The sequence below is a fragment of the Calypte anna genome, chromosome 2, assembly GCF_003957555.1.
Source record: "Calypte anna isolate BGI_N300 chromosome 2, bCalAnn1_v1.p, whole genome shotgun sequence".
NCBI lineage: Eukaryota > Metazoa > Chordata > Aves > Apodiformes > Trochilidae > Calypte > Calypte anna.
In genome coordinates this window covers 91,968,668-91,985,154 of record NC_044245.1, presented here as the reverse complement: position 1 = coordinate 91,985,154, position 16,487 = coordinate 91,968,668, and the positions used below count along the sequence as shown (strand labels likewise).

At 44.0% G+C, this 16,487-nt stretch overlaps 1 protein-coding gene across 6 annotated transcripts in view; it reads right to left on the bottom strand.

Annotated features, from left to right (window-relative positions):
- Nucleotides 1-11,662, bottom strand: part of ZNF516 (zinc finger protein 516) — a 104,464-nt gene extending 92,802 nt beyond the window's left edge. For 2 of the 6 annotated variants that reach the window (XM_030446112.1, XM_030446106.1), the window contains exon 1: nucleotides 11,535-11,662. The gene's annotated coding sequence lies outside the window, so the exon portion shown is untranslated. Of the gene's footprint in view, nucleotides 1-9,064; nucleotides 9,096-9,172; nucleotides 9,213-11,209; nucleotides 11,305-11,534 lie in introns of those variants that run through there. The other 4 variants (XM_030446107.1, XM_030446110.1, XM_030446109.1 and 1 more) reach the window with 4 other exon arrangements.
- Nucleotides 11,663-16,487: the final 4,825 nt, after the last annotated feature.

The following is a 16,487-nucleotide window of genomic DNA, read 5'->3' as shown; positions in this document are numbered from 1 at the left end:
TTCCTACATGCTGAAGAGCAACTTTCACTTATTTGCATAACTTGGAAGAGAGAGGACTCCAATAAAACTTCAGACAAGCTTCCTGATCCTGCCACTGCCCTGGGCTGCTCATCCTTCACCACATCACAGCCTCTCAGATAACCCATCCTCTTGGGAGCACAAAGCTCAGGCACAGAAGAGTCACGCTAAGAGGATGAGCAGCTGTCTTCCTCTCCAGTGAAGTGATGCAATCCCTGACCCCCAGACACCAGCCCCAGAGATTGTAGGAGGCTTGGACAAGCTTCTTCTAAAGGGCAGAGGAGCTAAGCTTTGGAAGGGTAAGGAATTAGCCTGATTTCTTACATTTCAAGGACCCCATTTTCCTTCCTTTCATTAGCCTGCCTGACTGGCCAGTCCCAACTGCATTCTTCATTATCTAACATCTTCCATTCTTCTATCAAAAGAGGCCAGCACTTTCCAAAATTTCTTTTTCCCTTTTTTTCTGCCGGAGCCTAGGAAGTGAAAACAGTTACGAGTCTCTCTATCAATCTTATCCAGTGCTCTAAATATAGCTAAAAAAGTTGAAGAAATCTTCATGTGCCATTTCATTGCATTTAACTTGGCATGTACTGAAAAGCCAATAAATGTCACCAGGTTATCTCAAGCTGCACACCAGGACAAGGTAGCAAAGGGTGAGAAAGCCACAGCATCTCCCAAGCTAGATAGCAGAAGATAAGAGTAATATCTAAGTGAATCCACCATGGTTCATCTTCTTATAAAGACTCAGAGGGGGCACATTTTTTGTAGCTGGCAATTCTACATCTAACTCAAAGACACAACACATGACCTGTAATTTAAAGGAGGGAGTTACAAGACTTCGTTATGCAGGGGTAGACATGAAGACCAGTTGTTTGCACATTAGAACAAGACACACAGACATCATCCATCCACTGCACAGACTGCACATCATATGCATTATCATTACTAAAAAATGCCTTAGGTTCTGGCACTGAAACAGTAGGAGACATAATAGCTGACAATTTGACAACAGGCATTTAAAATTTTGTGCTTAGTGGCCTGCATGCATTCCAGATAACTTTATTCCTTTCACTATGTTTTCCTGATTTTTAATAAGCCAACCCAACCCTGTACAATACTCTCAGAGCACCAAAATCTGAAGGAAAAGGCTACTCACATTTTTTGATGTCCAGACACCCTCTTGTAAGTACACGAAACTTTGAAGTGAAATATTAGCGATCTCAGCCTTCTGCACTTCTTACTTTTGTGATACAAGTACATGGCACCCTATAATCCCTAATCAACCTAGAAAATAAATGACTGATAAACCAATCTACTTGTAACCCCATTAACAGATCCAGGCTTCAGTATCAACAGGGTAATTTGCTGAGACTACTTTTAATCCCAACTGCTAAACCATTAATCCCACAATTTCCACACAGTATTTTTTCCCCCACCAGTCCCCTAAATTTACCCTAGGTTACCAACAATTTTGCAGCTCATTAAAGAGCAGATAAATAAGTAACATTTGCAAATATACACCTCCTGGCACCAGAGAACCCAGAGACTCCGGTTACTCGGCTGATCCCGTTAAAGCCATTACTTTCTAATTGGAAAGAGTCTTTCAGAAGCAAAGCTGTGTGTCTGGCATGTCACTTGACACCTGGTATGTACCCTTCATGATAAGATGAACTCTCCAATATGCTTGCCACAACAAGAAGAAGTGGGTTATTTCATCAAACCACCGACAGTCATGGCTCCCTCTACTAAAAATCTTTTCAAATTTAATGGGCCCAGGGTTATCAACATAAATTCTCGTGTTTTCTCAAACTGGCATTAAAACATTTTGCAAGTATCGTTATTAATGCCTATATAAATTATGCATTGAAGACCACAGCATTCATTACAGAGGTAAAATTCATCTGGAGGGAAAGGAGGAAAAAAGAGACAAACAAGAAATCTAATTAAAAGAAGTATTTATAAATTTCCTAAGAGTTTTTCTCAGTAGTGAAGAAAACATTTCTCTAAAATGGCTTTAAAATAAGCATTCAAAGACTCATTAAAAATAGTACCAATAAAGTATTGTGTTAATCAGCCAAAGGTGCAGTTACACACAGGATGTTGCAAAGGGGCTGACGTGATAATACAGGAGACTGGCAGCTTACCCAAGGATGCATCAAGGTGCTAGCACAACAATCTGGAAGACAGACCGTAGGTTTCATGTAAGCATCTACACACAGGAGGAAAAGCTGTGCTTAGCATTGGAAGGGTGGTGTTTAATGCTCCTTTCAACTTCTATAAATTACAATGTCAGCCATTCCTAATTGGTACACATTAGTATTCAAACACTACGTTGAAATTAGAGGCTTAGCAGTTTTTCACTCAGCTTATCGACACTGCACACAAACACGTGAATAACCTTGTTGAAATATTTCTGTATTCCAAGATTAAAAGAAATTACTTTAAGAGACAGATGGTGAGCAACTGGTACCTCAGTAAGGAGTGCCACTGACTTTTGGAAGTTCTCACAAAATGCACTGTATGGGGCTAATGCCCATTTACTGTGCTCCTTCCAAGCAGAGCCCCATCTCCTGAAACCCTGAAGATATGCATAGCTAGGATGGCACAGGGTAAAAAAAAAAAAAAAAGCCTAAAAGTAAAGCTCCCAGGGGCTCCAAATCCAAAGGGAAATAAGAGACCTTATTCCACTTAATTGCATAGTTTAAGCCAATCCTTAAGATGCCTGACTCATGGTTTTATCATAATTGTGGCTGCCAGTTCTGGTACCAGCTCACCAACACAGGTGTCTCACAGTCCACCGCAAGGGAAGCCAGAATGCATCCATTAAAATAGACAACTCAGCAACCCCTGTGCAAAGGCTGGAGCAGGAAGGGGGTGGGGGGTAAGGGGGGGGGAAGTCTTTCCAAGCACATCCTCAGCCATCAAAGGAGCAGCTCTAGTTTCAGCCAGCAGAGACCGTAACACCTCGCCCCACGATCCTTTCACAACACACTGTGTCACTGGCTATTGTTCGTAACTCTTCCTGCAAATCATTTCAACATTCAGAGCCTGACTATTTCTCAAGGAAATTATTTCAAAGGGACAAAATAAATTTAAAAAAAAAAAAAATTGCTTATTCATGAACGTGGTATCATTATAGCAATGAGGCAAAACATCTAAAGGCACAGTTACATTTCACAATCCTAAATGCATCATTTATCATACTAGATTTCAGAAAAAGAACATTCTGAAACACCAAAATAAAACAGAGCATAAATGGGACTTTTTGTCAGCTCATACAGTATGGGTTAAATGCTACCATATGGTGAGTGAACACATGATACCCTTTTAAAAACAAAGAACGTGGCTAATTTCTCTCCCAAATGTATTTTAAAATAAACAAATGTGATTATTTTAAAATGAGGCTACAATTGTGACTAAAACACCTCAATTGCCACCCATCTCTCTCTCTTTGCAGAGAACTAACCCACTTCCCTCCTCACCATCTTTTTTTAAAAAGACAAGGAAAAATTACTATTAAATCAGCTTTATCCCTGTAATAAGCCCTGAGCCTTTCCATGCAATATAAAAATACTGACAAGCCAACTCACCGTTCTTCCTTTATTTTACCTGCCAGAAAAGCAAAGCATGCGTGCGTGTGCGTGCAATACGTTAACACTCACTGACATATGATCCGATTTTCAGCAAACACTCCCAACAGGACCTGCCCGATAGAGCTCTCATTTTCTCTGCACCCCACCAGTCATGTAGTGAAACATACAGTTTTGGTACACTCCCAGCCAAAAAAGACAAAAATTTAGAAAAGGACCAAAAAAACACGTAGGAAACACAGGCAGAGTAGCTGGAGCGGATGCTGTTGGTTTGAAAATTGTCTGTCTAGCCTCTGTGCTGAGTATTTGTTTTTATCATTATAGTATAAATGAAACAAGTCAGGAGTCTAAATATAGCTACAAATTGTAATTACATACCCTTCCTAGCTTGTTTTACTTTGAAAAGAAGATTAAAAGCTAGATTGTTTTAGAAACTGGCCTTAAAGATTTGGGGAGCCACAAAATCATTCTACTTTGCAATTTGGAGTACACTGCTGGAAAACATTTCCTTTGGGACATAAATATGACAGCCCCAACATGGAGAAGCAAGCTCCCAATGCCATACAGCAAGATGGCAAGAAAGCAAAGGGAGATGGGCAGACAAAGAAACAAGTAATTTCTTAGAGATTCTGAGAGTGCCCTGATTACGGATGTAATACTATAAGCTTTAATTAGGAGCTAAGTGCTGTGTGCTAAATTCATCCCCCCACACAGCCCTGTAAATTCAGAGCCACTCTACTAAAGTTACCATGGGTTTAAGACAACTGTACAATGGCAATGCCTGGCCTCTGGCTTCTGTAGCAGCCGATAACGAAACGTGGATTTTCTTGAACAAGTGTTACGCTACACAATGTCCTGCTGACACAATTTAAGTTCTTCTCCATAAGCAATCAGTGTAATGAAAAGTTAGCAAAAATGGATTTTAAGTAGTCATTAGAACATAAGCGGTTTTGAATCCAGAGGCAAAACCCTCTCTTCCTCCACGATGTGAGACTGAAAACTCTTTACACCAGCGTTTCCACGAACAGATGACTCTGTCCCAGTGTCCCTGCAATAGGCACCACGTGCAAGGTACAATTAGGGAATGGTAAACAAACGAATCATCCTACAGCATCCCAGCACCAACGCTATAAAACGCCTCCTAGAACCTTACAGGCAACAAACAGTTTGGGAGCAACTTAGAAAGCTGTGGGTATTGTCCATCCGTGCGCCGATTGCTTTAACCTTGGAAAATAGTCTTAATGCCCTGAGTCCATTTGCATAAGTGGTGTTGCCGTAACACAGTTTCAGGAATGCAAGGAGAAACTGCTAACACCAAGTGTGCAATAACGCTGATGTGCCTCCTCTGCACATAACCAAGACATAAACAACATCAAAAAATGAATAACTGACCTTGAGTAATCACGGCATAAAAAAAAAAAAAAAACAACAAAAAACCCAAGCACACAAAAAACCCTAAACAACCCCCAGAGCTCCTTGGCTTCAAATAGCCAAGCAGGTTCAGCAGATCAAGAGACCCAACATTTGCTGACTAACAGTTAGGTAATAAAAGTAAGCATTTGCAATGAAGTCATCATCCTAATGAAAGCCATGGCAATGTTAACTACCTGGCCCATAATCCACCAGCAAGTTTTAATGCGGGCTCACTAACGTAGTATTTACTAGAATTGCTCCTACTGGAAAAGGAAAGGAAATCTCATTTACTTTTAATCTAGACATGACAATCAAGAGATGTTGTTATCTGTTAAGTCGTTCTAACTCCCTAGTACTGTACTGATGACGCCCAGAGACTTAATATGCAGTGCAGCTACAGCGGGTAACCGATAAAAAAGAAAAAAAAAAAAAGCAACAGAATTTTGCCTTCAGTGACTGAGTCAGAACAGCTTTATCCTACCACTGAGGTATATAAATATTTGCAGCATGTAAGATCTCTGCTTTGAAAAAGCAATGTTGCTCCAAGGTTCAAATATTTATATTGCAGATATCTACCCAAATAAATGTGACTTTTTTTTTCTGGTTTTTTTTCTGTTTTGTTTTGGTTGGGGTTTTTTTTAATTATTATTTTGCCATGCAGTGATTTATTATCTGGATTAAGTTTACAGCTACAGAAAAAATTAAAAGAAAAAACCCCAAACAGCAGTGTAGTAAGTATTAGCTGATTAACTGTCAGTATTTTTAAGGATTTGGGTCTCTGCTATACACTTAGAGAAACTGTAATTCTACCCAGAAACACCCTCATGCAACTTCCAGTAGTCAATGGGAATGGCAAGTATGCATGATAGGGGGACAGAACTGGGCTTACAAGCAACAAGACAATCTATAGGATGGCTGTACATGTTCTTATTCAACTGAGGAACAGCACACAACAGTAAATACCAGTAGTAGTCCACTTCCCCTTTCTGCACAGAAATCCAATCCCCAACCAGGCTGAAGAGGTATGTACCTACAAATTCATACTTGTATCTCAAAAACTTAAACAGGCACATTTTTACTTGCAAAATTTGCAAGCTCATACAAGTTACTTCCTGCAAAATGCAATCACTTTGTAATTCAGCTTTCAATTTTGATGACTTCAAGAAATGATATACTCAAACTCAGTTTTCCAGTTTGTGTACACATTTACAGACTTCATCGCTGGTCTCACAAAAGCTTATGCCTTGGCTCATTTTGCACACTGTATGTTATCTCAAAAAAAGTCCTGGAAGAACCTAGCTAAGCATGAATTCAAATCTTCACAAAAGTGAGGTCTTTCAACATTTAATACAGTCCCTTCCCAGCAGATGGAACCTCAGCATAAAACTCACCAGTTAAGATCACAGATACCTATGGACAACTCTATTGAAGAGATCTGTACATAAAGTCCTTAAAAAAATCCAAATAAATAGACTGGCCCAAAGTTTCCAAGAGCTGGGGACTGTATCATTCACCAGATGATACTCTTCCAGGTTGACCCCTCTGGTACCCACTACAGAATCGCCCACAGTAAGGTGCATTTTAAAGGCTACCCATTTTTCAGTCAATTGAAGCCAAGGTCCCTGCTTCTAAAACAGATCTGTGAAGTGTTAAAACACAAACATCTTTGCCTGCAAAAATGAGGAATGGCTGCACTTAAGAGGGGCAGCTGAATATACAGAGATTCAGAATGATTGCACAATCATATTCATTCCTTCCAATGAGTACTTCTGTACTGATAATTGCTATTACTAAATCCTGATGACAGCATGATACTGTGATCACATATGAAAACATATAACAGACCTCATTTTTAAAGCAAAGACATTAGTCACTGTCACAGGAAAACTTTAATCTACAAAAGTTGAATGTCATTGCTGTTCCTCCATTACAGCCAGCTATGCTGTTACCAAGGTCACTTGCAAATAACAATAGGTAGATTTCACCTTAGTATGTAAACTATTTTCTTTCCTATAATGCACAGAGAAGCAGGGGTTCACATTCAGCAACAGATTGTATGGAGCTCTTTATACATATTGTTTATACATACAGCATTTGAGAAGGTTGTGTGGAGCCCAGATAGGAGCAGTGCTACCAAATACCACTCTTCTTCTTAAACTTGCTTTGGATTGTTCCTTAAGACAATGGTTTTGGGTTTTTTTCTGTTTTTCTTTTGTAATCACTATCTGCATATTAAACTAACCATTCAGAGCAGGGTTATAATGCCCTGTTGTTCACACAGACCACATAGTACTAACTAGATGTCACTTCAACATCACTGTGTTTTATAGGAACTAAAGGCTTGAAAACAAATCCCAGGCAACAATTTTATAGATATCTTAAAATATTTTACATTAGGAGCTACCAAAGGTGCATGCTATGCCAGTAACACAAAGCTCCACACAAATCACTTCATTGTACAGAGCTTATTCAATAGGGCTATAGCAGCTACTCTTGTGAAACTAAGGATGTCTCCTGGAATAACTGCACCTTAACACTAATTACACCACATGTGCTCCTACACAACTTCAGCTTCCAGTTTTACCAGAGGGAAAGCTCCAAAATAACAACACAGACACCCTTTCTCCCAAGACAGGGTGTACAGAGAGGCCAGCCAGGCCAGCCACAGGTTTGCTGTGAAGGAGCTGAAGGACACACTGGTAAAAAACGAAGCTGCAGCACTCATGGAGTCTTGCCCCAGCCAGCCACTGAGGACGAAACTACAGGTGCAAAACTCCTATAATACTCCCCACCTTGATGAAAACCTTGTTCACATCATCATCACTCCACTCTGGTGCTGCTTTCCCTCCAGAATACCCAACACCTTTTGCAATACAGTTATTTTTGGCCAGCCCAGCAGCAGCCAGCCTCGGGGGCAAAAGCAGAGGTTCCCACTGGAGAAGCTGGCAGAGTGCCACGGTCCCCTGTGCCCACCCATGGGACCCACCACCACCACACACACATGCACCTGCCTCAATGCAGCACTCCCTCCCCTTCACCACGTGCACTCACACACCTGCACCCATGCAGTTCCCACCCGGCGCACACGCGTACCCACTCCCCCCACTTGCAGGAACTGCAAGGCACATGCATCTGGCCCACATGCAGCAATGCAACATGTGAATGCACACGTACGCACACACCTGGTTCTGCATGCAACACTTCTCCCAGCCCCACATGCACATGCATGGAAGAGCAATGCCCCCAGCATGCACAACACACACACACACACGTGCCCCTTGGCCCCATCCCACACACCTCCCACGGGGACACAAGGGGGAAGCAGGTGCTGATCACTGCTCTTCCTCGGGGTCAGCATCCTCCTGCTCGGTCCCCTCCAGGACACTCCGCGAGAAAGAATGAGTCGAAAATCAAGACATGCACATCCTGAAAAATTAAAGCTCTCAGCTAACAACCCACACACACACCGTGCCTGGTGAGAGGGGCACAAAGGAAACCTGACAGAAGAGCCTGAAAAACTGACAACTCAAAAACCACCCAAAATCAACGACATTTTGCTATGCTGCTTCTACTTAAAATTATGCTTTTTCTTTTTTTTTTTTTTTTGGGGGGGGGGTGTGCAGTGGGGGTGGGGAAGCCAACCAAACACACGGTTGCCAAGTCGAGTTAATGAAAAACCCTTTGGCTGTTAACTCATTTAGTGCAGCAAGCATGAAATAAAGTCCATGGCACAGGGCCAAAACACAGCGGCCCTTTGCGGGGTAGGCTTCCTGGGTCCTCTTCCCCCCGGCACCCACACAACACACACACACACAACACAAACCCTTCCCACCCGCCGAGGAGCCAGCCCAGAGCAGCCAGCCCATCATTCTGAAGAGCTGCGATCCTTCTTTAAAAATCACTTAATAAGAATAAATAAATAAATAAATATTTATATATCTTGAAGGTACCGCTGTGCCCGAGGATGTTTTTCCTAAGGGCAGTTTTGCATCCACTTCCAAAACCAGCCCAGCCCACCCAACCCCGCCACTGCGAGGGGCTACCAGCGACAAGGCCGAGCGGAGGATGCGCACAGCGCCGGGGACGACTAAAGGCAAAAACCCAACCCGGCCCGGCCCCGCGGCTCCTCCCGGCTCCGCGTCCCACCTCACCTCGCCCCGAACCCCGGGGCTGAGCCGAGCGGGGCCGGGCGGTGGCGGGGGGCGGAGCCGCAAGTTGGGGCCGCCCCGGCGGGGCGGGGACCGCGGGCGGGCCGGGGTTCGGCGGAGAGTCCCTCCGTCCCCGGTCCCCTCCACCCCCGCCACCCGTGGCACCCCCCGCGCCCCTCCTCGCAGAGGAAACTTCTCCGCCCGCAGGGAAGGAGTTCGGCAACCCGGCCGGGGAGACGCTGCCGGCGGCCTGGGTGCGAGGCGGGGGGTGGGCAGGGAATGATGCGGAGCGGGAGGAGGAAGAGGCGAGAGTCGCGCCTCTCCCCAAAATGGGACTTTGACCTCGCACCGCTCTCCGGCGGTTCCCGAATCACGAATTTTTGTCACAGGTCGGATCTTAAAGCACGTCGGCACAGCGTCTACTGTATGAACTCATCAGCCTAATTTCATTATTTAATCATGCGCCCAGCAATCGTGTTTCCTTAAGAAAGGACTGACCTATTTTTGGCTGGAGATAAACGATCATGTTAACAGATGTTAATCTTGTAATCTGTTTTTCCTGTAAGCACTTCGCATACCCGCGTTTCAGAAAAAAAAAAACAAAAAACAAAAAAACTTCTTTCCCAAGCGACTTGACGTCACGATTCATTTATTTAAAAAAAAAAAAAACAAAAAAAACAAAACTCGCAATGGTTTCAAAGACATTAAATCTTTTTCACTTTATAAATGCTGATTTGTTCTGCCTCAACTCCCACAGGCTTTTATTTGCATTTCAAATTCCACAGGTTACACCAGTCTCCTTTTCAGAAAACGTAAGCCAACAATAAAGCAGCAAATGGGGGGGGGGGAACACTGCATCTGGATTAAATAAAGACCAGAATTAATGTTCAGAAAGTAGCCCGAGCAAAATTATATTTGCACGCCCATTGCCCGAGCGCCTCCGCCGTTTATCTATAGGGGTAATGTAAAGGATAAACTGTGGGCACACACAATGCGCATTCCCCAGAAGATCCTTGTCTGCTGCTGAGAGCTTATTAACGCTCCTAATAAATGGCACTGACTCCAAACCGGCACTTTTCGGCTTAAAAAAACACAGGGTTTGTCTCCAGCAGTTAATTGCAGAGGTTAGCTGGTTTGAGGGGAAAAACAACGGCCGGCTGTCACGCTCCACACGCCTCCCCACACGTCCTGCCTATTTTAACACCCCACCTTCCCCCCTTATAGCAAAGTTTACCCATCCAAACTTTCCTCAACTCACCCAAGTCCTTAATTCGCATTAGAATCGCGACCAGGCGCTATGCTAATTATCACCGAGGATAGTCCGGGGGGGGGGGGGGGGAAGGAGGGAGGGAAGAGGAGGAGGAAAGCTTTTATAGCACAAAATGTCTGGAACTGCATTATTTCTGTTCTTTTTCTCTCTCCTTCACTCCCTCCTCTGCACACACACACCTTTTTTTTTTTTTTTTTTCCCTTTTCTTTTAAACACATACATTAAACTCCATGCCTCACTCCCCACCCCACCCGCATCCAATGGGCTATTTTCCTCTTCTGGAAATAATCGCTACGGAGACATTGTCCTTCTGGCTGTCTATACGTGAATAATTGTTTTCTCTGCCCGCCCACCCCCAACTTCCTTTGATAAACTGTGTACTTCTGTAACGGGGATCATGCAGCTACCGACTCGCAACGTAGCGAAGAGTAGCTAAAAAACAAAGGGGGGGGGTGGGGGTGCACACATCGGGCATTTCACCCGCATGCCGAATCAATACTATCAGGGAAGGGGGGAGAGAAAGGAACCCATTTAATAATGTAAGTGGCTACTCGGGGTCATAGACCCATCGCCCACCTTCACCAGCCGAAGCATTTTGCTTTAAAGTGAGGCAGTTTGTTCTTTGTTTCTTAATGGATTAATATCGCTGTGGTCGTCCTGTCTCTCCCCCCCCCCCCCCCCCCACTTTGCCGCCCCTGAACAGAGCGTACAAAGCCAAAACGCTCCCCAGCGCACGCAAGCCCCCCACCCCACCACTGCAGCAAAACGACCTCCTCCTTCTCCCCAAAACAGCGCAAAGTTACCATTCTGCAGCCGCTCCGTGACCCAAGGGGACAATCTCCTCTCCCGAGAAGGGGAGGGGGGGGGGGGGGGGGGAGAAGGGGAGGAGCGAAGTTTGTTTCGTATTTTTTGTTGTTGTTTTCTGTTGTTTTGCGTTATGTTTTTTCTTTCCCCCAGAGGCGCAGCCCGAGGACCCCCGGGGCGGAGGACCCCCGGGGCGCAGCACCCACACGCATACACACACCCCACAAACACCCCTCCCTTCTTTCTTTCTTTCTTTCCTTCCTTCCTTCCCCTGCCCCGGCCGCCCCTCACCTCCTCCGCTGCCGTCGGCAGGGTTTGGGGAAGGGGTCTCCAAGCCACCCGCCGCCCGAAAGCGAAGCCTGCGCCGCATGCGAGCGGCGGCTGCACATGATCCGCCGAGCGGCTCCCACTGGCGCGGGCGGGGGCGGCCCCCGCCGGCCCCGCCGCGCCCCGCGCCCGTGCACCGCCCCCGCCGGCCGCCGCGCCCGCGCACCGCGCCCGCGCCCGCCGCCGCGCCCCGCCCGCAGCTGCCGCCGCAGCTACCGCGCGTCCGCCCTCCCGACCCTGTCCCCCTGTCCCCCCGGGCGCCCGCAATGGTCTGGCCGGTGAGGAAGGAGCCCGCACGCCCCCCCACTATTGTCTCCGCCCGCGCAAAGTTGGGGCGCGGGGGTGCCGCCACCCCGGGGCCCCGACAGCGCCAGACGGGCGCTGCGGGAGTAAAGGTGGGGCGGGTGGGCAGCCTGGGCGCCGCGTTGTGCGGGTGCGGAGTCGCGTTTGTGCGGCTCTGGTTCCCACGTACCTCCGCTGCGAAAGGTGCGGGCTGGAGTTGCCCCAGATGCATTTCTGTTAGAAACTTTTCATCCCGCCTCTGCTCTTTTTTTTTTTTTTTTTTTTTTGGGTGGGGGGGAAGCGAATTCCACTGGTAAAATATTTATGGATCTATTGAAATGCGCAGAAACAACAACATTAAAGTCCTCAATCAAGATCAAAGAGGAATACTGTTCAACAGCCACGCTGAGGAAGTTGAAAGACCTCCGAACAAATCAATCTGCCATATGGCTTTTTTTACAAAAAAAAAAAAAAAGAAAAAAAAAGAAAACAAAAAACCAAAACAAACAAACAAAACCTACTAACAATCCCCCACCACCACCACTCCTATGGCTGAAAAGTTTAATTCTTGTTTTTCTGCGTGTTTGCGAAGCCCAGTTTAATCACGCCAAATATGTGTGCCATAGGCGAGGGGAGTATGTTTAGTCTATGGCTGGGAAGCCTAATTTAATCTGCTAAAAGCTCGGTACTAGACATCCAGGGTGTGGAGGCTTTTTTTTTTTTTTTTTTTTTTTTTTTTTTTTTTTTTTTTCCCTTTCTTTCTTTCTTTTGTCTCCTAACGTGCGATGACGTAGAATTGACACGGAGGAGTTTTGACGGAGGGTCGGTGTTACCTCGACGCCCCGGCCCGGCGGAGCCCCTACCCCCTCGCTCACCTCCCACCTCACCCCCCTCCCATCAGCACCCCGGTTCCGATCCCTCCCCCAAAGCTGCCCCCCACCCCGACCCGGCCCCGTTCCTGCCTCCCTCCAGCCCCGTCCAGTATTTGGGACGCAAACCGCTCCAGCACCGGCTCGTAAAGAGAAGAAAACAAAATGGGGCTGGGGAGTGTGTGTGGGGGAGGCTTTAAATCCTGCCCTTTCCAGTGCTTATTACCAGAACCCTCGGAATAAAGGAAAGGGGCAGGGGCGGGGGGTCAGCGAGCGAGAGGGAAAGTTGGTAATGAAGGATACACGAATCATAAAATGTAAGCTATGTGTGATTAATGATCTGCACTAATTTGAATAGCAGGCGTTGTTAAAGGTCATTGACAATTGTTGCTGCTTTCAGCATGAATGCCTGAGTGGGATGTATTCGGGACAATCAAATTTAGTTCTAATTCACAGGAAAAAAAAAATTATTTGACGTGCATAGCAGCTGGTCAAAGTATAGAGAGGACGTGCTTTTAAAAAAAATGCGCTTTGCTTGTCCTTCAAAGGGCAGCTTCATTACATTAAGGTACTGCTTTTTAATGCCTCAGTAGTAAATAATGTATATCTGGAATGTCTGGATTTTGTTCCTTATGCATCAGCATCTTTCCTGCACACTTTTCAATTTGCAGGCCAAACTGTTTCCCCAGTTACTCCAGACTTGGCAGTGTTTGGGGGAATTCTGAGTTCACAGATTGCCAGATTTACCTGCTTGCGGACCGGATCAAGGCATCACATCCCCAACTGAGCTTGAAGAATTCACCCAGGCACCACACCTACAACACAAGACTGTAGATTCTCTAATCACAGTTATATAGTAGTTCAAACATTTCTTTACACAAAGAGTAAGAAATCCATTATAAATCAGCATTCCTGGGCAGTATTTAGAACTACAGTATTAGGGTAATAATTTCCATATGGTGAAAATTGACAAGTCAGAGCAATGAAAGGTGCATTGAGATTTCCCAACTTCTCTACATAAAAATGTGATTTTTACGACCTACTCCTTTTCTTCATCCTCAGTATCAATTCCCTTCAATGGACAGGAAAACATGAGAACGCAACACCGAGCTTGCTGTAGTACTTGACAGAGTAACGCTTAAAATGCTTAACATATTCCATGTTTGATTCTATTTGGCCCAGTCTTGCACTCCTTGTTCCCATAAAAAAAAGAAGATACTGAGGTGGGGGGGGAGGGAGGCTGTGAAAAGACTGGAGAACGCATCTCAAGCTTAGTAAGTGAAGGGTATTCCACCTTAATGGAAAGGCAATTAAAAATTCAGAAGATGCAGAGGACTTTAAAAACAATCAAGCAGTATATTAATTTCATGGAAAGTCACTAGCAGAGTTCTTCTGTCCATGTAATTTTTAAATAGGAGATTTTCTCACATTTCTTCTGCTGATTCCAGCACTTCTGGGTTTAAGAGCAAAACTAGAGCAGTGTAAGAATTTATAGATCTTAAAAAAAAGCAGAGTTGATTTGCATAATGTTCATCAACGTCATTAGAAATTTCAGGTAGAGAAGATAATCTTAATTTTCAAATCGTTAGCAACATACCATTATCATGGGTGATTAATCTGTTTGCAGGCACTGTTTACCCATTTTATCTCTGCCAGAAATCTTCCAGGAGATGTCCTCCCGTTTCAAATTTTTTAAATTACAGTATTTTGTATGAGAATGTCAGGGATATTAATGGCTCAATACGTGTTTTGCTATTTATAGACTCGCATGTATAATAATTCTGGCTAATGAAATACTTGGAGCAGGAAAACATTTATTTACTTTTGCTATGGTCTAATAAATTATTTGTTCAGCATTTGGGGCCAGGCTTTCTCAAGTTAGGGAAAATGGCATTTTGATGAAAATCTGTGCAATGACTTGTCTGCATAACTTAGCCTTAGGAATGATTGGTGGAAGTTTAGATAAGAAAAGGTTCCTGAGAAACACCAACACAGAAAAGCAAGGAAAAAAAGGATGACTCTAAAAGTAAAGCTAAAAGAATATATAAATACTTCAAGGCAGGCAAACAAGCCAAGTTTGGATTACATTTTCTATATATTTGTGCGTGTATATGTGTATACATGTCACATACACAGATTCAGTGAAATGTAATCTAGAGGAGTTAGTTGCTTTAGCTTTCATTGTTTGTTGCTTGGAGTTACTCAGATTTTGTGCCAATTAATATTTTTTGTAGTTACAAATCTATCTGTAATTTAGAGAAGATATCTAAATAATGCTAATCCTGGATGCCTTGAGGTTCTTTTTTTTTTTTTTACTTAAGGAATCTCTCTGGCCATCTCAGGACTCAGACTAGCATCTTATTTGCCTCTCAAAAACCCTTTCTAAATGCAGTCTTCAGCTTCACTTGGTTCTCCAGTTCTGCCAATAAAGCGGTGTATATCTATTTTAATCTAAACCAGAGACTTTGCTTTCAAAGTGTTCCTGGGTCACAAAAAAACCCAAAAAAACAAAAAACCCAAGCAAATTGTGACAGTCAATAATCTCATACCAGTCTTTATATTTTTAAACACTTTTTCTCAGTCTATTTGGAAATTAAAAGACTGTGTGCAGAAGTTACTGGAAGGTTCAGGCAGCTCTAATACCCGTGTACATCTACAGATGACTGCACAGAGATGTTCCCAGTGATGCTTTTAACATGAAACTAGAGTTTCTGACTGCAATTAAAATAGGCCATTCTAACATGGGTGTACTTTCAGAGTTTATACGGGTGGCACAGTTTTCCTTCCGAACCAAAGTGGTTACAATCAATAAGAAGCATATACTCTTGGATAAAATACACTGACTTCTCCTGCACCACAAAAATCTGTCTCTCCTTAATCCTGCCTCAATAGCTGTGCGGTGTGAGGCTGCTTTCGAAGTTTGTACTATGAAAGCCCACTATGACCCAGCAAAGTTTTGCCCACCAGCGTACCACCAGTCTTCATGGATAGAGGTCAAGCTCTTGCACCCCGTTAATTTAGCCAGGCATAAATTTAGCAGACAGATTTGAAAATAATTTTCCATTCCGAGAGCTGCACATTTTTCAGGCTCTGAAGAACCTATTAACACACAACCACAATAAGTGACTTGGGCATATCTGATGAGAAATTATAGGGGGTGTCAGGATGTGGTCATATCCTCTTTACCTTCCACTCATACAAGTTGTCCCCTCGATATTAAGGGAATTGGTTTCATGATGAAAGATTATCGGTGTTTGTCTCCATCATCTTATTTGTGGTATATAATCATAGAATTTTCAGGGCTGGAAGGGACCTTTAAGATCATCTAGTTCCGAAGATAATGAGCTTTTCCTTACAGCAGAAATAATCCAGAGACTTTTCTTGAAGAAACAACATTTTTAACTCTAATGTCTTTCATATTTGCCCCTACTAACGTCAACACAGTTGCTAGGATATAGCCTGATTTTGATTTTTGTGCTTTGATCCTCTCAAACCCACATTTTTTTACGTCATATAATTCAACATCACTTTTACAAAGACTCTGAGGAAGAGAGCAGAGAAAGTTAATATTGCAAAGTAACTACAGCCTCAACGTACACAGTTATTTTAAGTTCATGCTAAGTGTTCTATATAGTACCAACTTTTCCAGCCCTGGCAGTCAGATTTTCTCACCCATATGTAATTTTATAAACTACATCACGGCTCCACAGCAGGTAGGGAGCCCACAAACCTGTTCTTAATTTCAGCTTAACTGAAAGAATCTCAG